General features: G+C 36.2%; 1 long non-coding RNA gene across 1 annotated transcript; it reads right to left on the reverse strand.

Annotated features, from left to right (window-relative positions):
- Positions 1-2,581: 2,581 nt before the first annotated feature.
- On the reverse strand, positions 2,582-4,042 carry LOC111921788 (uncharacterized). The gene is made up of 3 exons (XR_002860288.2): positions 3,772-4,042; positions 2,937-3,321; positions 2,582-2,862 (listed from the first exon to the last, which is right to left on the reverse strand). It is a non-coding gene; the product is annotated as an uncharacterized LOC111921788 (long non-coding RNA).
- Between the last annotated feature and the right edge of the window lie 22,502 nt (positions 4,043-26,544).

Here is a 26,544-nt window from a genome sequence, read left to right on the forward strand (position 1 = left end):
TCGTAGTTTGTTTGTTGTAATGTTGGTGGTATAATTAGTCATCAGAAATCTACCTAGCTTCAAGTTGCATTTAAACGATCTGACACGACGAACGAGTGAAATTCTGGAAAATCAAATCCAAAAAAAAAAAACACGTACACCACCGGAATATGAATACATCAACTATATTAGTATTTAGTTTATTGATGATGATATATTTCTAATATTTTATTAAACAAAATGTAACTTGTTCTTAATTATACTGCTTAAATGAAATACTTGCATGTATCTTTTATAAAATATAGTAGATATATAATTAAGACCTGGCTGTACGTAGTTGATAATTGGGGTGCACGTTGGAAGGTCCTTTGCCAATACACAAGTAGAGCCAGAGGGACACATACATTTAACATTACAACATATTTACAAGATGAAACTTGATAGAAACTGAAATATAAAGTAACGTTTACTCAAATTTTCATTTTTCTAATATATGCAACGCATGGTGCTGTAACGTTGGTTGTATAAAACATGGAATTAAAGAAGTTTTAGAATAAGACCAAATTAATATAATTAAAACTTAAAAGAAACACCTGGATCAACTGTTGGGTCAAGGACGACACCAACTATTAATAGTTATAGGCGTATAGCCCACTCATCAACAAGTCTTTAGTGTTTTTATTTATTTATTTAACGGCAAGCAAGACTTTATAAGTACAAAACTAGCCCATGCTAGGAGGTACAAAACAAGAGAAGAAAAAAAGGCTGAAAAAAAAAATCGGATCACAACTCCATTCTATCCATCTTAATTGTAGACATTTCCGTTTACGAGCATTAATCCATAAGTATGAGAGGGATTGAACCTCCTGAGTCAGCACCAAATGCGACTTCAACTTTGACGAGTAAGCTTTTAGGTTTCTATAGCTCCAGACCACCCAAATGAACACCAACATTATGGCTTCATTTATCAGTGACAATCTTTGGTGACCACCTAACTTTGATCTACATTTGAGCAACTAATGCACCGAAACAGATGGGTATTCTAACAAATGCCACCAACTGTACACCTGTTGCCAGACGTCCTTCGAAGTCGGGCACTCGACAAAAATATGGTCCATCGTTTATGGGGCTCCGTTGCATGTCCTACAAATGCTCGTTGACCTAATACTGAGTTTGTTGAGATTTTCCATAGATGACAGCTTACCATGACAAATTCTCCAGGTCGAAATATTCAGTTTCCTAGGTACAAGAGGCTTCCAAGACTAACTAGCATCCGACTGTGGGAGGATCGACTTGTCAATGAGATTTCTGAGAGATGCGACAGTGTAACTCCCTGAGTGGTCTAATAACCATTGCAACTTACATGATCCATCAACATTGATTACTGATTCAAACTGATCTAAAAGCACCACGTTTTCCTTCTTAAGAGTTTTAGAGATATTAACAATTGATCCCCATCAACCATTCCACCTTTTAGCAACCGAGGGACAATGGAAACCCTCGCTAGGCCCATAAATGGATCTTATCACCTCATCCCATATACCATTAGGGCAAGAGTTAAATCTCCACCACCACTTCCCTAACAAAGTAATATTTTATGCCTTTAGACTTCTAATCCCGAGCCCACCCCTATCTCTTGATGCAAGAACCTTATCTCATGCAATCCAAGCCGACTTTATATTCTCTATGTCCCCAACCCAGAAGAACCTCATTCTAATATTTTCCAAGTTTTTTATGACTTTCACAGGGGGCTTTATACAAGGAAGTCTTTAGTGTTGTGACAAATGAATAATGTATTGTTACACTACCTTATTTGTTGTATCCTTTTAGTTTTTTTGTCTAATTTACTAACTGAGGAGCACTTTCCCTTCAAAAGCTTCATGGGATGGTAAAGTTTTATCTTCTAATAAATTTTGTATTAGATAAAAAAATGTAATGTAATGGTGCAACTGAAAGAGTGTCTTTCATGTTATGTGTCTTTGCTTATCAAAGTGTACGTGTTGGTATTTTTATAACTAATAATCTAATAATAATAATATGATTTTAGACATTCGAAGCTTCGCTGCCTAAGCCTTGGATCTTGATTGATAAGATGCATGTTAAAGTTGCAATCACCATCATAAATGATTTTTTAAAGGAAGGAAGAAGTGATATGGAATTTTTTGGCCACATAAGCAGTGACCATAAAGTTTAAAGTTAACACTTAATACCATTACATACATATAATATAATGATTTGAGGATTGTCGAATTTTGAAACGTTGTCCTTGGGTTTTTGTATATAGATGTACATGTAGTGGTCTTAAATTGGGGAAAAAGACGAACCATTACCATTGGGGTTTAGTGTATAGATAGATATGATTAGCCCTAGTTAAAAAGGAACCAAATATTTATTTTTTAAATTAATATATAAATATAGAAAATCCAATTTGAGTCAACCAACTGTAAGCCCGTATTAAGTTAAGTAAGCAAGTCGTGTAGGTGAGCAACCTAATCCCATCTGGCGCCAGCAAAAAGAGAGGAAAGTACAAGTCAACTTCATGGCGTATAGAATTCATGAACTACCAATAACAATAACAATAGAAATAGAAACCCTGGCTCCCAATTACAGTACAAGTCACATTATTTTATATCATTAACAAAAGTGTAGTCTTGTTTCTACATATACAGACTATAGTAGTAGAAACAAGTCGTAAAGTGGGATGGATGATTTAGTAAAAGTGTTATCTTTATAAAGTTTGAAGCGGTTGTTGTAGTTGACAGATGCTTTGAGTAGGGATATAACTCGAGTCAGGTCTCCAAAAATTGAACTGCTAGCAACAATGCAGTTTGCGCCTGCAGTAACTGCCTAATCAATGGTTGAAGGCCCTAAACCTCCATCTACCTGCCATTTCCACAAAACATCAACTTTAAACCACATAATTGATAATACAGTAACAGATCAACACAAACACTGACCTCTATATCAAGCTTCATATATTTTTCTCTCAGTGTGCGCACCTAAAACCAAATCCAGGGAAAAATACAAAATCGTTTAATGCAAATTGGTAACAAACTCCCCATAAACAAACAGTACATGACTCATGCCACATTATTCATCATATTTGGAATGAGCTTCTGCCCACTAAATCCAGGCTCCATAGTCATAAGAAGAATCATTTCAACACAAATTTCACATTCAAGCTGTCAACCAACCAGTGACAAAAAAAAGCATATATTAACATCAAGAGGAGGGTGTTTTATGCACTACCAGAAAGAACCTCAACTGGTGTTCCTGGCTTTAAAGCCACACTAGGCCGCATGCCTTTCGACTTTATCTGCTTAACATTTTTTTGCCAGTTACCTGTGACAATGTAAAAACAACCAAGAGTGATTTTAAATACAAAATAAAGAACAATATAATCACACCTTTAGACACCTCAACATGAAATGTGAAACCAAAAGCACCATGAAGTGGATCAAAGTTTCTATGGGACAATCAAGAAAATAACAATCGCCTCAGGCGTACAAAAAACATACAACGAATATCAAATTTGAGACAAACACAATTTGGAAATACAATACCTAAAACTTATATTAATAGATAAACAAGAATCTATCAACAAACATATATCAAAATCAAAACTACTCACATGCCAATAAACTAATAAAACATAAGATGCGAGTATGCGACTTGTGAGTTATTCGATACAAAAGGAGTACATAGTCTCTCGTATACCACAAAAACAGTTTTTGTTAAAGCAACGATCAAATTGGATGTATGTATGTTGAAGGATGAAAAGAAATTTGGTACCATTATGTCCATGTGAAGTCAATCGACACCAAAGATGACCATGCGCTAAGCCTCTGATGCCAGATTGGCAAATTCCGATGAAAGCATCAACGACGCGATCTTTGCTTCCACCGGTGTAGACATGTTTCCAAGTTCCGACGTGATAATGGTATTAGAGATGGGAGAATAACACAACTTTGGTGTAGTATTCAGACTTTCGGTTGAAAAGAATGCGCAGCAAGGAAATACCCTAGCAGTAGCAATAGTATCTGTGATGATTGCCTTACCCACTCTCATCATATTTCTTCATTTTCTTTTTAATTTGTTCAGTTACGCTTCCACTTATATTTGGCCCAACAAATATGTGAAATCAGATTATAAGAGAATAAAAAAAATAAGGTAAAAAACGTTGAACCCTAACATACTAATAGGAAAAGTGTTTCTGAAATAAGATTATACATGGCTATTGAGATTCAATAAGAAGGAAGCGACAGCTTACAACTCTATAAAACAAATGTCAAAGTCAAACCCTAACTAACTAAATTGTTTTTTTACTTTTTTCTTTTTGACGCACAAGTCAAAGTCAAAGTAAAAAAAAATGAGTTGGAAAAAAGGTTTCTTTGGATCGACCCAAATAAAGCTTAGGAACTTCAAAGTCCAAACTTTTATGAAACTCAACTGCAACTGGATTTTGGTGGGCTTGGCCTAAGATACGTCGATTAAGACTTCAGCTCATTGTCACAAACAGAGGTGCAACAACCGGTTTTTTGGCCAAACCGGTTCAGTTTGAGTCGAGTTAGTCAAATCTGGTCTTGCCTAGACTGGTTCCAACCTAAAAAATAACTGATCCTATGTAAACTGGTTTGGACCTGATCAAAACCGACTAAAAAAAACGTTAATTTTGGGCTTTTGTTCGCTTGGTTTTGATTTTTAGTAATGTTTCCATCGCCTGATCAGCCCACAAATATATATTTGGTCATTTTTGGAACTCCAAGCATTTCACAATTTTTAATTTAAGAAGATACATCATATATCATACATGTGTGTTGTTGTTAAAGGCTTGAAGCTTTAAAGGAAGAGACATATTTTTGGAGCAATTTTCACCTTTTTTTTGGTTTTTAGATATTTGAAATACATAAAACATTAAACTAATATATCTTCAAAAGTAAAACATTGTCGTTGCTGTTTTTTTATCGTTCGTCGTTGTAGCAGTTGTTTTGATTTAGTCCTCATCCACCATGTCGTTGTGTAATGCGCTTTCAATCTCGAGCTCTTGTGTAGTGAGTGCATCATTATTTTTTGTATATACATGTAGAGCCCAATATTTTCTCTCCAAAAGAGCCCTTGTGGAAAGTATGAATGCTCAAGCATATATAATTACTTATAAAGTCACGTCGCACCGATGTCGGATACACTAACACTCCCCTTCATAGTTAGAGGTTCGATGATGATAAACAAGGGATGTGCTGAGCCACATGGGTGTGCGAAGGTGACTCTGATACCATGCAATATATGTGGAGCCAAAATTGTCTCTACAAAAGAGCCATTGTGGAGAGCAAGGAGGTTCCAACATATATAGTTACTTATAAGACCGTGTCACGTCAATGTGGGATACACTAACAATTTCGTCATCATGTATTTGTTGTTCAACATTCAACGATTATCCTTCAAGTAGTGAAATGGTTTGTACCCGTTCTACACCGTCTAGGTAGTCTTTCAAGCAAATGCACAGTTCTACCGACATATGGGGAAGTTTTGTTGTTCTTGGTGATATAACCATGCCACTAACAAAAAAAACATAAGATTTCTATCCGTAGAAGCATGGACACTTAGTAGACCACGGGCCATAGCGGCTAGAACCGTGAATTGGGATTCATTTTCTTTCCACCAAGCCAAAACATCCAAATTATCAAACTCTTGCACACTTATTTGTGCCAAAAATCAAAACCAATGTACTTTCCGAGTTCGCCACTAGGGGTGGTAGATCGAACTCCTTTGGTATTTTCATTCTTTAAAGTATTATAGAGTTGAATTTTTTCATTATTTTCGTGAGAAGTGGATCCGGATGCCCTTATATTTAGCATCGTGTCATGAATGTTTGTTGAAACATACTTTGTTAATTAAACATCAAACAAACTTTGGAAAACTTTGTTAAATTTTGAAATTTCTTTTGATGCAAAATCTACATCATCTCTCAATAAACCCAAATCGTAAGAATTAGTTTTAAGTAAAGTCTCAACCTCTAACATTTAGAGTCGGGTTCGAAGTGGCAACACAAGTTACAACGGGAGGCATATTTTTGAAATATTGTCTAAACTTTGATTTCATCGGTTTCACCATTTGTGAAAACATTTTGCCTCTAATTTCAAACTCGTTTATTTGAACACATTAAAAAGATTTGGTTTAAATTAAACAACTTGTAGGATAATACACCCCCGATAAAAAACTAGTTGTTTTTTTTTTTTTAAAACTCAAAGCATTTCCGAAACAAGCTTGATAGTATGCTAACTCAACTCCGAATAAGTCGTAACCCGATTACGTTCCGCAAGGTTGTCATGAAACATTTTTAAAGTATATTTTTGACGTATGGCGCATAAACATGTTGCAAGTGGAGTTCCATCTAGTAGGCACATCCCAATTTGGACCTAACCAAACGACATTCGCATCTTCACAAAACTTCATATATTTATGATATCGAGCATTACTATAACTAAAATATATTTTAGCATTTGTTTGAAAGCATCTTTTACAAGTTCAATATAATGTAGCCCATCTTACACAACCAAATTAATGATATCTGCAACGCATAATATAGAATAAAACACCATCACAAATCAATTTGTATTTTACTTTTAGTTGTCCAACCGTGGCGATGTTGTTCGATGCATTTTCAAAATATATAGAAAAAACTCCTTGAATTTTATAAGTTGTGATCATTTAATCTAAAAAATATATAAATTTCTGCAGGTTTGTAGAGATCTAAACAATTCAAATGTAATCGTATGCTTCGCCATTATCCAAGTTTTATGATTTACACAATGAACAATAATGTAAAGGTATGAATCCAGTGAACCGTGAGGAGCCGCCCAAACATTGTAACATCCTGTTCCAAGTCGTTTCCTAATTCAGGGATGTGACCCAAAGATCGGTTATGATAAGGCTTAGGGCCTTTGGGAAAGAGAGATTTAGACCCATTTGGGTGTCGGAAGGGTAAGTTAGATGATCCGGGAGTCCGGTTTGTGATTTGGAGCTCAAGGTTATAGCCGTAAAGTGGCACTTTGGGCTTTTTATGACTATTGGATTTTAGTTTGGGAAGTTTTAAGGAAAGGATGAGGTTATAGAAGTGTAGAGCTTCTCGTTACATTTATGTGGATATAAGGATCGTTGAAAACAGGCTTAGAACGAAGAAGTTATGGCCTTCAGAAGTTTGACAGTTTTAGGGTTCCTAGTATGCGGGGCATACATAAGAGTACGATGGACGTACTAGGTAGATGCATCACAAGTGCTCTTTGGAGTACGTTGGGTTTACTAGAGTTACGCATGGCGTACTTCAATGAGACCCAAACCCTAATTTAGGATCTTGGACCCTTTTTAAGCTGCTTAACTCAACACCAAACGCTACTATCGTTAGCCTTGACCCCTTTAAACCCTAGAAACGAAACCCTAGTCCCTATTGGTGTGGTTCTTGAGCTTTTGGTGGTATTTCATGCATTTTGATGATCATTAAAGAAGAAGGAGCTTCTTGGAGAAGTGTGCGATTGCTTGAAGCTTTTGGATCCTGGCTTTGTGCATCTTGATCTATCTTCTGGAGGTATAAAGTTTCTAACTTGATGACTTTAGGTGTTAGATCTAGTTTAAGGAATGTTTTTGGTTTTATTTTGGTCCTTAGAGTCATCCTTGTGAGTATGAGCTACTCCAAGAACTTAGAATGCTGGATCTTGGCATTTGTGAGGTCCCTTGTTCATAAAAATGTCATTTTGATGAGTTATTTTGTACCATGCATGAGTTTAGGTGTTTATTATGGATTTTATTGAGGATTTGGTCCCATTAATACATGCAAAGGAGTAAAGTTGCCAACTTTACATGTTAACACATCTCTATAGGGTCATATATGAGTTTGGAAGTCCTTGTATTAACCATTAAGAGCTTTTGTGGGATTTTTGGCCCTCTGAAGAGTACATTGGGCGTACAAGAGTAACCTCAACTTAATGAGGGTGGTGTGCATTAGCAACGTGTACCTTGTGCTTTGGGGATGTTTACTTGGGGCGTAACCTTTTGGTTTGTGGAACGTACTCCCCAGTATATATATTTTGGGCCTTTTAAGGTTTGGGCCTTTTTGGGCCATTGGACTTATGAATTTGGACCATGGATTGACTAAGGGTTTTCTTGGAATTAGGTCGATGATGGTTTTGGGCCCAATTAGGAAGATGGGCCATATTAGGCCATGGGATGCATTTTAGGAAATTAGGCTTTTTGAGAAAATAGGTTGGGCCTTGGTTTTGGGCCAAGTAAGAAAAAGGTAAAATGGTCTTTTACCCTTTAGGAAGTTCGATTATGGAGTGGGCCTCGGATTTTGGGTTATCGGGCTAATTATTAACTAAGGTTGTATTTATTGTTAGGTGGTGCGAGGTTATTCGGTTCAATGACTCGGGCAGTGATTTGGTTATCAACTATTGAGGTGAGTCTCCTCACTATACTCGTGGGTAAAAGGCACCAATGTTGGCCCACTAGGATATGTTATGCTAGTTGTCTTTGTGACTTATGGATGCTATGTTGGGCTAGGTCCGTTGTATGTTGGGCTAGGCCCATAGACCAGGAAGGGCTAAACCCATTGTATGTTATGTAGGTGCTAACTGTCTTTGTGACTTTTGCATTTGTATGATCGGGTTGGGCCCATTGGTTTGGCAGGGCTATGCCTATTATGGTTGGCTAGGACCAATATGCAAGTTGAGCCTAATGGTATGTATGGTATGTAGTATTTTTGGGAAACTCAGTAAGATTGGTGTTTACGGTTTTTATGGTTATGATTTCAGGTACTTTTGGATCGAAAGGGAAGAGCCCGACTTGATCGCAACACATCCACCCATGTTTCCGCATTGTGATGATTTGAGTTGTACTCAGATGATTATACTGATCCAAAGGCACAAAGTACAAGAAACAAGTGTCAACCCCTGTTGAGTGAGTTAATAAAAGTTGCATATAGTCGTAAGGAAAACATACATTTCCCAAATGGGTCAACAATTCAGTTTACGACATAACAACATTAAACAACAATACTCCTTACTCACATATACAATACATAAACCAACAAATTCACCGCCTATCACTAAAAGCATAGAATATCACCAGTAGCAATATATATCACCAAAGACATAACATATCACAAAAAGCATCGCATATCACTAAAAGCATATCACCAAAAACATATCACCAAAATCACATTACCAAAATTATGTCACCAAATGCATGTCACCAAAAGTATGTCACCAAAAGAATATCACCAAAGGCATGTCATCAAAAGAATATCACCAAAAGAATATCACAAAAGGAATATCACCAAAAGAATATCACCAAATACATATATCAACAAAAGAAATAGATATCACCAAAAGTATATCACCAAAAGCATCGCATATCACCAAAAGAATCCGACGATAGGCATGTGTCTACGTGCATTCTATACCAAGGGAACTATCCAATTCCGTACTCGTGTGACCGCATTGTTAAATTCTCTAAGTGGCTCATGACTTCCACCCGAAACGCTAACCCCGGACACCCCTTTCGCTACTCCGACTATGCGAAACACAAGTGTTCCACGGTGTCATTCAAGATATGTTACCAACGGTTTCGTACATCCATAACACCTCCCAATCCAACGTGATGTTTGTACTAATCCTCCTTTGTAGGACCACACTACTCCAGTCCACAAACATTGTAATGACAGTGTACATGTACCATGGGTCGCAGGATCTTCTAGATAGACCGGGCGACTAACACCAAAATGGCTTAAGCTCTTTTAAAGGGCATCTTTCAACCAAATAGGTCACCGAAGGTATCTAGATAGGGTTCAACGCAAGTGTCATAAACTACCCAACCCACTATGCAACGCCCCACAAAATTCAACAAATCATCATTTACAGCATGCAATTACACACAATCAATTAATATCATCATATTCACAAAATTCATCAACAATTCACCAAAGCATAGTCAACTATCATCATTTAAATTAAATTTTATGCTAGCATACCGTATACATCATAATCATCAAAATGGAGTCAAATATCAATTTAGAACCTAAGCATGACAACTAGCAAACAAGCATATCAAGTTAACACATCATATTCTAGCATAAAGCAATGACTAATTTAGACATAAAGTGAATCATTGATCCGTATATGAAATGTACTTTTCGACTTATGCAAATTTAATGAGTAAAACTACTAACTCGCCTTACTATTTGGAAAATGAATTTCTGTACACATCCTGATAAGCTCTTTATTTGTCAAATAAACCTAAAAAACAGTTAATATTCAGTTTATGTTATTTAACATTTTAAGTTAAACTCTTATTTAATAGTGTAACATAAAAATAACTATCTCCTAAACAAGTCATGGGCTTTTTTTTTTTTTTTACATTATGTTTTAATTTACACTTTGCTAAATAATAATTAATAATTTGATTACCTAAGGTATTAAAATAGTAAAGAACATAATATTTGTTGTGGAAATAAAATGAACCTGTTAAAACTTCCTATACTTAATTTATCAGTACTAATTTAATCTACGGAATCCACGAAAAACTCTTTTGTCTTCATGGCATTTTACAAGGATCATCGCATGTTCCTGGACCTTCTATTTTTTTGTTTACAAGCAAATCTTTGTTTTAATTTGAATTATGACTTCTATTTATGCTTATAATTTTATAATTATATATTTCTTGATGGCGATTAAAATATCAACTTTATAGGGCTCGATAATTTACTCAAGATGTTCATGTACTATAACTAGCAGTCTAGCATAACTGAAAGCTATACCTCAGATTGCTAATTTGATGTTGATCATCACATCAACAGCTATGTATACTTCTCCTCATTGATTCGATTAAGCCCCATGCATGTACAAATCAATTTTCACTTAAATCAATTGTCGCTTCCCTGTGATGTCTGATCATATCCCGTGACTTCCATGGTTCACAATGCTTGCTTTGTGCATACCCAACCTCCCCCCTCTCTCTTTGTCGCCCACCAAGGAACTTATATGGCACCACACTCACTACAATCACTACTTTGGTATTCGGAAAAATCATCCATTTTTACCAAAAAGATTTCGTTAAAATCCACATGGAAAAGCATACCTTCTTCGACCAATTTATTCCTTTCTTTATGAACTTACGAGACAAGGACCAACAGGTTTACACCATTGGTTTCACTATTGCCGATGAAACTCATACGTAGCTTGTCGTGTGGCGTCTCATTATCCCTCTCCATTGTATTCTCTTTGTATTGGTAGACCAGGGTGAGGAACAAAAACGTTCCACCATGCATCTTTCTCTTCCTCATTAGTATCTCTCATCTCGTCGCATTTGTAGCATCCCCTCATAGAAGAGGTACGATAGGTTTTCTAGGGTGGAGGAACGACAATTAAAACGTCAGAGGTAACGAACGAAAGAAGAAGAATTATGGTGCGTTCAATTCCACCTGATTAATGGGGAGTTATTAAATAAATTTACAACCTTGGTCCCTAAGATTTTCATAATGACACTTTGAACCCCACAATTCAAAATTGCTACATAAAATACTTTCAAGAATGACAATTCAACCCCTATACTTATCTATACCTTTTATGGATTATATTTATCCTACATATTCCCGCAAAACCAACTTATTAAACTATATAGCCTTTAAATTTTAAATAATCTATTTAGATAATAAATAACACCTTTTTATTTAAATTATTCCATTAATATCACAAAACTGAAATTATTATCAGAAACACTTATTCGTGTAACGGAAGCTAACACCGCTAACGAAAGGAAAATTCAAGTCATTACAATTCTCCCCTCCAAATGATTTCGTCCTTGTAATCTCTAAGTCACTGAGTCATCTTATTTCAGATCACATTCACGAGTTATGCTCCACACATGATCATGGCTCGCACTTCGTATGTTAGCTTTGCAGGTCTAGTTAACCACTTCAATTACTCATTTTAACCATATGCGATTTTCTTAGTATTAGCAGTTTCTCACTGAAATCACCTGTAGTGGATTTATACATCTATTTGTTGTGATGGCGATTAACCCGGTAAATCATCAGGGAAGACAACCGTGTAGTTGGAAAACACATCCACATCTACATCATACAGACTCGACTTCCTTGAGGAAGAATCAACAACATGTGTTGGAAATATCAGAAAATCTTTTGCGATGCACTTATGTGCTTTCATAACTGATATAAGAGATGTAGACAAGCGGAAGTATTCACAATAGTCAATGACATAAACACCTAAAAAATGGAATATATGCACGAGTTTCTCCATAAAGGAATTCAAGCATGATTGAATAATAGCCCAACCAATCCAATGAAAACATCTAACACCCCCCCCCCCCCCCCCCCCCAATTAGGGATTAGTGCTAGAGAAAGAAAAAGAGCAAATTACTGAAATAGTTCATGTGGTTTGGCTAAAGTTACGCTTTTGGTCGCTATGTTTTGTTTTGCACTCGGACCATCCCCACGTTTTCTTTTTATTACCCGCCTGGTCCCTGGGTCCGTTAGTCGTCAATTCCAAACGTTAAGTCCCCCCACATGCTTCGAACATGAGGGGTATTTTCGTCATTTTATATACAAAATCTATTAGAACACCCTAAACCCTGATTCTCTCTATTTTCAAATACGCCCTTTCTTCGTCTCTTTCATTTCCTCTTCTGTGAATAGTCGATCAACCCTAATGGAAAAAACCTGCAAGTGTGGTCAAGTTGGTGTGATACGAAGATCGACTACCAAGAAAAACCCTGTAAGACTTTTCTATTGTTGTACTGGGAAGGTAAGGGCAATTTCTTCTTAAGTATATCTATATATCACATACATTTAACACACAACAAATTACTCAAAATGTAGGGAGCAAAATGTGGTTTCATAGATTGGGTTGATGATGACAACTTTAATGGTGAAAAAACTGAAAAAAGTATCTCCCCTGATTTGCAGAAGTCATTGGATGAGCTTCAACTTGAGAATAGGGCCTTGAGGCTGTTATTAATGTTCAGTTGGGTTTTTTTTGTGTCAATTTTAATTTACAAGCTTTAATTTATGCTATCAATGTACTTATCTTTTGTTTCATCAGGGCATTAATGTAATTGAATGACAATGTATGAATGACTAGAATTGTCTATTGCAATGCAATTTTCTTTTCGAATGGAATTGATTGTTTTATAATGGAATGGAATTTAGTGGTTTGTAATGGAATGGAATTGAGTGGTTTGTACTGGAATGCAATTGACTGTTTTATAATGAATGGAATGGAATTTAGTGCTTTGTAATGGAATGGAATTGAGTGGTTTGTACTGGAATGCAATTGATTGTTTTATAATGGAATGGAATGGAATTGACCGTTTTACAATGAAATGGAATTGAGTGGTTTGTAATGGAATGCAATTGACTGGTTTTCTATTGGAATGGAATTGAATAGAATTGAATGGTATTGAATTAGAATGAAATTGAATTGAATAATTGATGGAATTGAATTGAATGATTGAATAGAATTGAATGATTGATGGGATTGAATTGAATGATTGAATAGAATTGAATTGAATAGAATTGAATTAAAACAAAAAACATAGCAACATATTATAGCACTAATTGTTCATACCGTAATTGAAAATAGAGATACATTAAAAGTCATACCATACATAGACAACATGTCCCAAAAGTCATACCATAATTGTTCATAACACAGACACAAAACATAATGATAAATATAACAAACACAAAAGATCATAACACCATAATTGGTTATAACACAAACACAAAATATGATAACACAATCATAACTTAAGCAATAGTTTTCCCTTTCTTCCCAGCCTTCCTTGTCCTGCTTGAAATTCCATCACATGCACTTTGAGTTCCACTTTGCCTACCACCACCTACACTTTGAGCTTTCTTCCCAACATTCCCTTTCTTGCTTGAAGTACCATCACCTGCACTTTGATCTTTCTTCCCGTCCTTCCCTTTCTTGATTGAAGTACCATCACCTACACTTTTAGCTTTATTCCTAGCCTTCCCTTTCTTGCTTGAACTAGCATCACATGAACTTTGACCTTTGCAGCTTCTTTTATTATGACCAAGCTTTTTTCATTTTGAAGATGTCACACTCTGGTCCTTCCTTGATGCTGTACCACCCTTCACCATATCTTCTAATTCAACAACTGACTTCCTTCTTTTGTTCCTTGGTCTTCCAATGGGGGCATGATGATTGGGAGGAAGCAAAGTGGTTGGACATGGAAACTTTTCCCACATTCTTCTTCCATTAATTGGTTCAATCTTGAAGGAATATATTTCCTTCCAAGTTTTTAACCAGTAAGTAGAATGAACCCATTCTCCAGGTACGCCAACATTCTGCTTATTTTTTCTCATGTCCCATATAGCAACAAGGGCATGTTTACAGGGTATACCAGTGAGTTCCCATCTTCTACAAGAGCATGTGTGCTGAACCATGTCTACCACACATTGGTCCATCCATGGACCACTCACCCGATATTTTCCATTCCCACAAAACTTACCCACACATTGAGCTGCATCAGATTTGTTTCTTTCAAGCACACTTGTTGCAGTTGGATTTAATGGTCCAACAGCCTTATCAATTACCTTTTGGACACTCACAATCCTTAACATAAGGTACTCTCTAATATACTCAAGGCATGTGATAATTGGTTGGTCGCGTGCTTTCTTAATTTGATTATTTATGGTCTCACACAAGTTATTCAGAAGCCCATCACAATGAGCCCTCCCTACAATATAAATAAAAAATTATGTGAGAAAGTGAATCATTTGGTAATAATTAACCCAAAAAAATAAAACAAACATGTGAAGTGTGCCTTAGACCAATGTTGAGGTGGAATAGCTTTGACCCATTTGTAGCAGTCATTGTTTAGCTTTCTTAACTCTTCCATAGCATGGTTGAATTCTTGTATTGTTGTTGTACTTGCACAGTTCCACAACATTTCCTGAAACACCTTTCCCCTCCATATTTTCTTCATGTTTTCATGAATGTGTCGTAGCCAAAACCCGTGTTCTGCACATGGATACAATGTACCAATTGCTTGCAACAAGCCTTGTACAAAAAGTAAACAACATTAGATGTAATGTATACAATGTACAATAAGAACCAAGTCCATTGAAATTACTTACCTTCTGTCTGTCAGATATAAAGGTAAAGTTGTAATTAGCTTGCAAATCAATGTCATCACCTAAGCACCTTAAGAACCAAGTCCATGAATTTATATTCTTAGCCTCTACAACAGCATATGGCAAAGGATATGTACAATTATTTCCATCAAGACCCTAAACATAGTGAAGGAGTTAGTAATTTAAATAAAATGGAATAAAATGACACAAGATATGTGTTTACATCTTATCACTGCTGTGAGTATCATTCTAGGATAAGGCCCTTTCATAAAAGTCCCATCCAAACCAAGGTAATCTCTTTTACCAGCTAGAAAACCTTTCTTTAATGGCCCTAGAAAGATGTAGATCCGTTTGAAAGTTCTAGTCTCAGAAGCTGGGTTTGGCTCACTTTCGACCTCTATCTTAACTGTTGTCCCTGGGTTTCGAGTGCGAAGTTCTTGAACATAGTCTCGTAGTGTAGTATATTGCCCTGCATAATCACCCTTTACTTGATTCAATGCTTCTGTTTTAGCCCTAAATACCTTCATCTTCGAAATATCTACCTGGTATTCACGTTGAAGTTGTTCTTGTAAAGCTCGTGTGGGGACTGTAGGGTTGCTTTCAATTTGCTGCACTATTTTCTTTGCCAAAAACTTGTAGGTACAAGCTTTCATATTTCTTGTTTGTAGACATCTATGCTCTTTCGTGGGTCTTGATCTCCCAGTCAACATCTTGTTCCCACTTGCTAGCATAAAGTACCCATGGACACTTGTTTTCTTCATTTTCTTTATTGCTTTTACTGTGCCCACATGGATCAAGTTGACCAAGGCCTGAGATAGTACCTTTAAAATAGCTCTCACTCTATTTTTGTCATTTTTTATGAAGTCTATTTCCCTCCTTGTCTCCACAGCATGTTGTCTTATTGCATCTTTCAATTCTTCAGATGAGGTGAATTTTTGGTACACATATAATGGATCACTAACTCTCGCTTCACTGTTTTCCATTGCCCTTCGAATTGCCTTAATTGATTTTCTTCTCCTGTTGCTCCCACCTTCATCAGATGATGACTCATATAAGAATACCTCATTGTTTACAACCTCAATATCATCAATTTCCCTTGTTTCTGTTTCCTTGACATTTGACCCTCCAAGATCACCCACCCACTCTATATATTCATCAATATTTAACAAAAACTCATTCATGTCTATCTCAGGTTCATCTAGGAGGTTATCTAAGTCTACTAAAACTCACTATCATCATTATCACCACTATCACCACTATCATCAACATCATCTCTATTGTCACTTTCATGAGTATTCCCTCCAGGTTCTTCATTTAGAATTTCATCAAATTCATCAAATATACCTTGTGTTTCACATTGGGCATCAATTTTGTCAGTTTCAATTTCTTTTGTTGGCACAACATCTGGTTTACTTGATCCAATACAATCCCCTGTTTCAGTTTCCTTCCATTCCAAAAATAGCCTTTTACTACATGAAGGTTGATCAACAATTTCTTCTATCCTAACTTTACTAGGGGTAGATGACATTGTATATGTATGCAACACTGTTTTACCATGTTCAACATAAACTTCAATCAGTTTATGTTTACCCACGTATGTACCCAAATGGTTAATGTCACTGTCACTAGCCAATGCAAACAGCCCAAAGTCCAAATCTAAAAAGGGTCTTTTGAAGTGGTAATAAAGCAACTTACCCTCCTCAACACAGCTTAGGGTCTCCATCATCTCATCAATATCGTGTACACAGAACTCATCAATGTCCAATAGATCAACGTATCTTTCTTTTCCCTTAACGTACCTCCTTCCAGGAAACTTCGTAAACTCTCCACCATAGAACAATCTAGTGGAGAAGATAGTTGGAGGACCATCTGTAAAAGAGAAAGCTTCAACTTATTAGCTTGAAATTTGTAAGTGATAAATTTAACTTGTGAAAATAAGGGGTTACCATAATGTTTTTCGATGTCTATTTCTTGCATGTTTGCTCTAAACCTCCAACCTACCATTGTTGCTTCGATGATTCTTGCAAAATTTTGAGGAGTTAGGGTTTCTACTCGATTTTGATGAGCTACAGATTAAGTGAGAAAGAGAGAGTGTGTGTATGTAAGAGGGAGGTGATCATAAAATGATCAAAATGAAGAAACGATTGGCATTGCATTTAGGCGCTATGTATAAAATGATGAAAATACCCCTCATATGTGAAGCACGTGGGGGACTTAACGTTTGGAATTGACGACTAACGGGACCAGGCGGGTAATAAAAAGAAAACTTGGGGATGGTCCGAGTGCAAAACAAAACATAGGGACCAAACGCGCAACTTTAGCCAAACCACAGGGACTATTTCAGTAATTTGTTCAAAGAAAAAAAATATGTTCACCAGTTAAGATATATCACATGTCAACTTTTCCCGTACTGTGACGGGATCTCCCACACCCACGTCAATATCTAACATAAAAACTAACATACTCTTAGGTACATAAAAACGAGCATAAGAGGAAAACAATGGCACAAAAGGTCTACCATAAATACAACTGAAGTACACAACTTACAGGGCTTGCTAACTCTGAGCAGTCCAACCATCACTCTAAAATGATTATCCGTTTCCTCGATACACGTTACACCAATTGAACAACAAAAAATATGGGATACTTTAGCTTGTAGGTTACAAGCAATTGCCCTAACATCGAGTGAGATTATCGATTATAGGATCAGCGAGAAAGAAGAGAGGATATTGTGATGTCGAAAAGAATAAGAGTCCCACAAGTACATAGAAAATGACATATAACTCTCAGCACACACCCTCCTACCTTAAGAGTCTAACGCTCCTAATTAAGCCAGTCTACAATGTGAGTCTGAACACAGACCTAATTATTTAGTTCGCTCACAACATGGCTCTGATACGAACTTGTAACTTCGTGATTTTTATCCCAATTTTTTTTTTCTGCTTTTTATTTAAACACTTTTTTAGATAATACGTTAGTAGAACACTTGGTTATTTAAAATTCATGCTTTAAACAAACCATGCATTACCATCTTCCAAAAACGACTGAATTAAAAGTGTTTAAGTTTATGAAAACCATTATCAAACCAAAAGTAGTAACCAAAACATGTCCAAGTGGTATCATCTAAATAAAAACATGCTACCCAAAGATAAAGGCCCCCGACCTCACCAAATCCAAGCTCCTAAGCTACATGTACCGAGCCAATGGCAGAAAGTACAAGAGACAAGTGTCAGCCCCTACTGAGTGAGTTAATAAAAGTTGCATATAATCATTGGGAAAACATACATTTCCCAAATGGATCAACAATTCTGTTTATGACATAACAACATTAAGCAACAACACTCCTTACTCACATATACAATACATATACCAACAAATTCATCACCTACCACCAAAACCATAGAATATCACCAATATCAATATATATCACCAAAGATATAGCATATCACAAAAAGCATCGCATATCACTAAAAGCTTCTCACCAAAAGCATATCACCAAAATTATGTCACCAAAAGAATATCACCAAAGGCGTGTCATCAAAAGAATGCCACCAAAAGAAAATAAACAAAGGAATATAACCCAAAGGATATCACCAAAAGAAATAGATATCACCAATAACATCACATATCACCAAAATCATCGAATATCAACAAAAGAATCCTACGATAGGCTTGTGTCTTTAAGCACATTCTATACAAAGGGAGCTACCCAATTCACTACTCGTGTACCCACATTATTGAATGCTCTAAGTGGCTCTTGACCTCCACTCTCAACACTAACCCCGAACACCCCTTTCGCTACCCAGGCTATGTGAAACACAAGTGTTCCACAGTGTGTAACAACCTGTGATTTCGAATCTATGTAATAGTATAGATCAATTTGTAGTTCTTTTTAAAATAATAAAGAGAAATTTTTATATACTATGTGCATTTACATAATCGACCCTCAAAAATGAAATGTTAAATAAACTTGTTTGGGATGAATATAGTGGTAGAAATCGTGTCAAGGATTCCAAAAATATAAAGAACACCCAAATCCGAGTGATAACAAAGAAGTAATGACCTATCGAAAATCCGCAACAAAACCGACAAAACATTGTTTAATGTAAAAAGTGAATTTTCAATAAAATGCTTTTTAGCCTTAACTATCTAAATGGAAGTTATAGTATACGTTAAATCGTGAGTGTTCATAAAAAGAACGTCTAAATCTGACTTCGTATGAAGAAGTTATGGTTTTTCTAAGTTTCGACATAGCAGTACACAGCCCGAAACTCGGAATTTAGTTCGATAAAATTTTGACCAAAACAACCTAAACGAGAATTAGAGATTTTATCAAAATAAATCCAATGGTAAAAAGACAGACGAAAACGGTCGTCGGATGAAGAAGTTACGAATTTTTAACGGACTTTTCCTGTCCCGGCCTTTTAAAAATATAACTTTAAAAATAAACTCAAAATAAGCCGACAGTCTAAACAAAAGTTGTAGAGCATGGTCTCACCTACGCGTGTATATAAAGAACGTCAAAAACAGAGTTCGTATGTAAAAGATGTGAATTTTTAAAGTTTGAAAAAGGGAAGTACACCCCGCGTACAAGAGTACGCCCAACGTACTCGGAAGCAAGGCCTTGGATTGTCCACGTAGCCTCTTTCTTCGAAAGTGACACGTATCTCGCTCAATCAATGCGTCCGAAGCCAGGTGGCCACTACACCCAGCTTACGGAAAGATTACGCCCAACGTAATGAGACTAGCCTCGACGTGTACCTCGTAGCTTGGCCACGTCCGAAGATCGGATAAGACTCCAACTAGTACGCCTTGCGTACAAGAAGTACGCCTAGCGTACTAAGGTTTTCAGTAGTATGCCCAGCGTACGTGAATATTACGCCCAACATACGTGAATATTACACCCATCGTATTGAGGACCAGCCCCCTCCTATAAATAGGATGTGAGGCCTCCAGGTTTTGTTTAGAATGTTCAAATCCTTTCTCCACTTAAACACTCCTTTAAGCCTTTCTAAACCCTTCAAAGTCCTGGGTACTTCCTTACCACCTGAAGCAAGCCCCGAAGTCCCGAAGTCCTCAATTTTAAGCTAAAACTCTGCCCGAGTGAAGCCAGATTTTCATCAAAAACTCTCAGTTACATCAAGAAAACTCCCTTCTAAGAAACGAAACCTTGCCCAAATCACCACCTATCAAGTGAGTTCATACCCCTACATTTTTATGATTTTTAACTATTTTAGGGGGAATACAAGTGACACACAATAAAATTGTGTTAATATCTCAAATTTTTTTTTAATGTTTTAGTATATTTCAAATTGTTATAATTGTTAAAAATTACATATTTATATCTATGTAAATTATATAATTTGGATTCAGAAGATTTAGAATATGTAATTTGACCCCATTCCCTATTCCTTGTTTGGTTGTGGGCTTGGGGTAAAGTTATTTAATCAAAGATCTACTAAATCACAATTATATAAATATTACATTTATATAAAAATGGTTTTCAAACTACTTGATAATACATGGGTACAAACAGAGAATTTTCATGGAATAATAGTATTATAGATTCTTACAGTAAAACAAACAGCTAAACTATAATAGGTATAGTTTCGAAGACTCATTCATTGGTTTCAAGTTTCAAAGTACATAACAGGAAAACTAACATATTACATAACAAAATACAAATAGAATACATGATGGAAAACAAGCAGATAACGTTATTAGAAAACAAACAGAATACTTTACTAAGAAACAAACATATAAAACTATATTTTATATAGTTTATGAAACTTACCTTCAGTATAGTTATTACAAAGTAACTTTTTATTATTCTACATGTAATCACCGATATAGCACTTGTGAGACACGCATCAAGTACTTATTTAAGTATATAAAAAAAGTCTTGAAAATTATAACCAGAGTCTCCTTGTGTGAGAGCGTGACACTTGTGTATAGATCTATATGGGACTAATAATCCCGCACCTAAGTTGCTTGCAACAGCTAGGCCGGTAGGCCTGGGTGACAACTGTCGTACCATATTTCGACGCCTGAAGAACGTCGTGTTTTAGGCGATCCTAGGTCATCAAGCATGGTTATGATAACTCATAATTTGGTTTTGAACAAACTGATTATTGTATGAATAAGTAACACTTCATATAGTTTTATTTAATTATAAAACTATAATACAATATCTTACAAGTATAAACATGGAATACTACTTCAATTCAGAGAAAACATACTTATCAAGGTTTGTATGAGAACTAAATTACATTTTACAATTTGTTATTAAAAAAATCATTATACACTTTGCTTATAGTATAACATAGCAGAAAATATAGGATTTTCTGGGTAAAACATGTTCACTTTATCAATACACAAGAAAATAGATTTCAGTTGCAAACATATTTATGAACTCACCAACTTAATTGTTGACACTTTTTCAAAAACTACTTGTATTCTCAGGGAAACGGTGATATAGGTACCACCACAACTTTTTTGAGAAGACGGAGAGCCATAAACTCATGTCTTTTAAACTTGTACTATTGAGTTCATATACATTATGTTTTGATCACAGTTGTAAAACTTATAACTTTGTAAACACAATGGTTGTTGTTGTACTTTGATTACTATTGTGGATTGTTGTGATACTACATGAAGTCCTCCACCCCCGAATGTTTCCGCCGTTCTTGTTTGGGGGTGTGACATATAGCTATCTGAGCATTGTTTATAGTGAACTCAATATATCAATTCATAAATGATATACAACTATAAATACATTAGGGTCAGAGTTCTCTGACTACAAGTATACTTTTAAAAAATAAATATTTTATAAGAAGTATACTAACACTCACATAAATAGTATCATAGTGATAACTACATAAAAGTATTTGGATGTTGGACACTCTAGTTAAACCTGGACAATTATGCAATCATATGTTGGATAAATATAATCCGATCAACTATATTTATTTGAGATATGACCAACATGTGTTTGGGAGTGATGGTAATGTTACGACAAGTCTAAAACCTACCGAACTCTACTCATATAGAAGAACTCTAGAACAAAACACAAATTTAAAAATACTATATGAGTATTTTGTAAAACTACATCATTTCTATGCATCTTATCTTTAATTCTTCGTATTGACCTTATGGTAGGATATCCTCCACCTGGGGATCCCTACTTCCCTAACGAAGGGAATAATGGTTGGATAGAAGATGATCCTGGAGAGGATCCTGAGGAGGATAGTGAAGAAGAAAATTCAGATGGCACAGACTCGGAACCACATGTATATCACCCACCACAAGGAGTACAACACCCAGTAGCTAGACAACATTTTCAAGGTCCAAACCCAGCACAGGGTGAAGAACAACATATGTGGAGCCGCCAACAAGGACAACGCCATCCAGTTGGTATGAATAGATACTTTTATGACATCAGTAATGGAGGATCGACTGACAGGGCCCTCCCTGTTATAGTGCATCACATTTCTAGACAGGTTGATCAATCCCGTATATCGATCAATCGAATCCTAGAAGTCACTCCTGCCTCCCAACAAAACGCCGTAAATATTCATCGTCTAGACGAAGATCACGATGAAACCAGACACCGCATAGACATGCTCCATGTAGAAATGATTGTTGCTCAAATCGAAATAAGAGCACTCCAAGAGCGTCAGACTACACCGGAGAGGCGTTTAAGGGAATCAGATCCCCATGTGGCAGAGCCCAGTACTAGGAGTCGTACTCGTCGCAAGTAGTGTTTACACTCCTTTTTTTTATTTTAATGTAAATTAGGATGTCAAATGTATATATTACTTTTTACTATATGTAAATCCTACGATTAAGTGAATACACTACTCGTAGGTAGTAATGTTGTCTAATGTTCCTTTTTATTGATATAATATAGACCTATATTTAAATCAAATTCTCCCAATTTCATATACAAAACAATATAAATTCATTAGGAGTTATTACAATTTTCATAAACATCTTACTTCATAAATTCTGGTTACAGATTTAAAGCAGACTTATTATGTTCAATTATACAAATTCATTACAAGTGTTGCTATAAATGAATTTAGCGATTGGTTACTCATATTAGTAATATTTTACGTATCATTTAATAGAACACTATAACAGTCAGGAGTTAATGCAATTGAATTAAGATATGTCTTAACCAATTTCAACTCACCTATGATATTGTACTTATCATCGTTTTCTTAAAACATGATAGATTAAGGATGCCTCCCAGGAAGTCTAACAGGAAGAACAACAACAATCCACCAATTCCACCAAATCCACCACCACCACCACCTCCATAATTCGATGCTGATCTCTTCCAAGCAGCAGTAGCTACCGCTGTGGCCGCTGCCATGGCGCAAGTCAATGCTAGTAGTACTAGTGGAGCTAGTGGTGGTGCTCTTAACTCTAATCATGCAGAAAATTTAGGACACCCTTGTGAGTGTTCGTATAAAGATTTTACCAATGCAAAACCCAGAACTTTTAATGGCATCGAAGGTGTCATTACTCTGACTTGCTGGTTCAAGAAAATGGAATCAGTGTTTGAAATCTGTGCTTGTCTAGAAACAAGCAAGGTTAAGTTTACAACTTGTACCTTCTTAGACAGAGCCCTTTGCTGGTGGAATGGTTATGTTAAATCCATATCCCTTCCATTTGCTAATGCTATGAACTGGGATTATTTAAAAACCCTGATGCTAGCAGAATATTGTCCCTGCGGCGAAATTCAAAAGATAGAAGAAGAACTTTGGAGTCTGAAGATGAAAGACTCCAATATAACTGCATATACTACCAGATTCAGTGATCTGACTATTCTGTGTCCAGTGATGGTTCCCACTGAAAGCAAGAAAGTTGAGAGATACATCTAGGGACTATCTCCTCAGATACAAGGAAATATAATAGCTGCTAACCCTCTCACTTTTGACAGTGCCAAGCGTTTGACACATACACTAGTAGACCATGGAGTTCGTCAAGGCTCTATGGTATCTATCCCAAAGAAACCCAAAGAAGAGATCAATAAGAAGAAGAAGTTATGGAACAAGCGAAAAGGGCAATCATCTTAGGAGCCCTCAAAAAGGCAACAAAGAGTGGCAACACACGCTGCTATTGTTCCTACTGTCGTTCCAACCCCAGTTCCTACCACTATGTTTGTCACTCCAGCAACTCCAAATAGATATGCTGGATTGTTGCCAAAGTGCAATAAATGCGACTTCCATCATAGAGGAGCTTGCAAAGAAATGCACTGCAAGAATTGTAAAAGAAAGGGGCATACTGCCCATTTCTGTAGGGCCCCAGCGCAACCAATTTCTCAAGTCCCTGCTACGGGAGTGAGTCAAACATGCTACAAATGTGGGGAAGTAGGAAATTTCAAGAGAAATTGTGCTAAATTAAAGAATGCTAGTGGAAATGGGCGAGTCTTGGCAATTGGCTATGAAGAAGCAGTAGCGGATCCTAATGTGGTGACCGATACGTTCCTTCTCAACGATTCTTATGCATGCATCCTTTTCGATACCGGTGCAGAGAAATTTTTTGTAAGCCATAACTTCAAGCACTTTCTAAAACAAAATCCCAAAGCACTAAGAGATACATTTACCATTGAGATGGCCAACGGTAAAACTGAGAAAACCAATGACATATACATAGGCTGCACACTTACCCTAAATAACCATTCATTCCAAATTGACCTTATTCCGGTCTCAATTAAAAGTTTTGACGTCATAATCGACATGGATTGGTTAATTCTTCACCATGCTGATATCCTGTGTTTCGAGAAAGCCACCCGTCTTAATCTACCAAGTAAAGAGTCTCACGTTATTTATGGAGACAAATCTAGTGCGAATCTTCAAATCATTTCTTGCATCAAAGCTCAAAAGTATTGTAACATCCAGACTTTCAGGTACATTAATGTATGTTAAAATTTTGAAGAATTATGGCGAGTTGAGAGTCCAACTCGTCGAGTAGAGTCGAGTTGTCCGCGTGGCTTTAATGAATGGACTCGACGAGTCAGAGAGCCGACTCGCCAAGTAGCTGCTGGGCAGATGTGACATCCCCATTTTCACGGCCAGAAAAGACCGATTTTGTTTATGCTTTATAAAAATCAGAGTACTTATTTTCATAAAAATGTTGCGGAATTTGTTCCCAGAAAAATACAATAAATACGTTATCAAAACATTTTTGAAGAAACGTATTTTATTTATTTTAAAACGTTTGGGATGTCATCGTCAATACAGGAACATAAGCATAAATGGAACTTACATTTATTTACACTAGTGATCTACATCTCTTTAATCTCTCAGTGTAATGTCACTTCGTATCGACACCTGTGATATAAATAAACTGAGTGGGTCAGGTTGGGAAACCTGGTGAGTACATAGGGTTTCAACCCACAATAATATAATTATTATGTTTAAACAATCAAACAATCAACCCAATTACCCATCCCCATTATCTTCTTTACTCTTAAGATTTATCCTAAGAGTCATCTATCCTGCAATCGTTTATTCCGATGTCCCTTACTTCCAGGGTTATAGGGCTGACACTAAATCCATAACTACCAATGCTCGTTCGTAAAACACTAATTCCATAGCTGCTATAGTTTATTCATCGGGTACTAAATCCGTAGCTACCAGTGTTTATCTAATAGGTACTAAGTCCATAGCTATCAATTCCTATCAGGTACTAAGTCCATAGCTACCAGTGTTTGTCCAATAGGCACTAAGTCCATAGCTGCCAGTGTTATTTATTAGGCACTAAGTCCATAGCTGCTTATGTTTACTCACATCATCTTTTCTCTCTCATCGTTCATCTACCCATGTCATCCCCCAACATATTTGTATATATAAAATACGTATACAGTTTAAATCATTTAAAACATGTATAAAAACGTTCATCCAGCATAGACAGCAAATACTCAGATAATATGCACACATAGCATGTAATTTATATAAAATACTTCATATCTATGTGTAAGATGAAAGTAACTATGCACTCACCTGAGTAGGTGATGACTCGGTACTCGGACAACACCTCGTTACTGTTAAAACAATTTCCCTCGGACAAAACCTAGTATCATTACCACTAGAGTTTAGTCTAATGTTAACCGCGACTATTTAATAGTCTAGCTATTATTAATATTATATAAGCGTTAAGAAACACTCTAATATAACTCATAATAATAGCCCAAATACTTATTATAAGTTCCTAATAACGTTACTATATTAAAACATAAGCTATACTAAAGATAGGATAGGTACAGCTCACTTACAGCGGGTTTTTCTCAAAACCGGGCTTTGCTGGAGCAGCGTTTCCGAGCCGAAAGGCTCTTTTCTCGGGACTTCGGGAGCCTCGGGGCTTCCTTCGGATGCTAGGGGGTTTAC

Source organism: Lactuca sativa, chromosome 4, assembly GCF_002870075.4.
Source record: "Lactuca sativa cultivar Salinas chromosome 4, Lsat_Salinas_v11, whole genome shotgun sequence".
Lineage (NCBI taxonomy): Eukaryota > Viridiplantae > Streptophyta > Magnoliopsida > Asterales > Asteraceae > Lactuca > Lactuca sativa.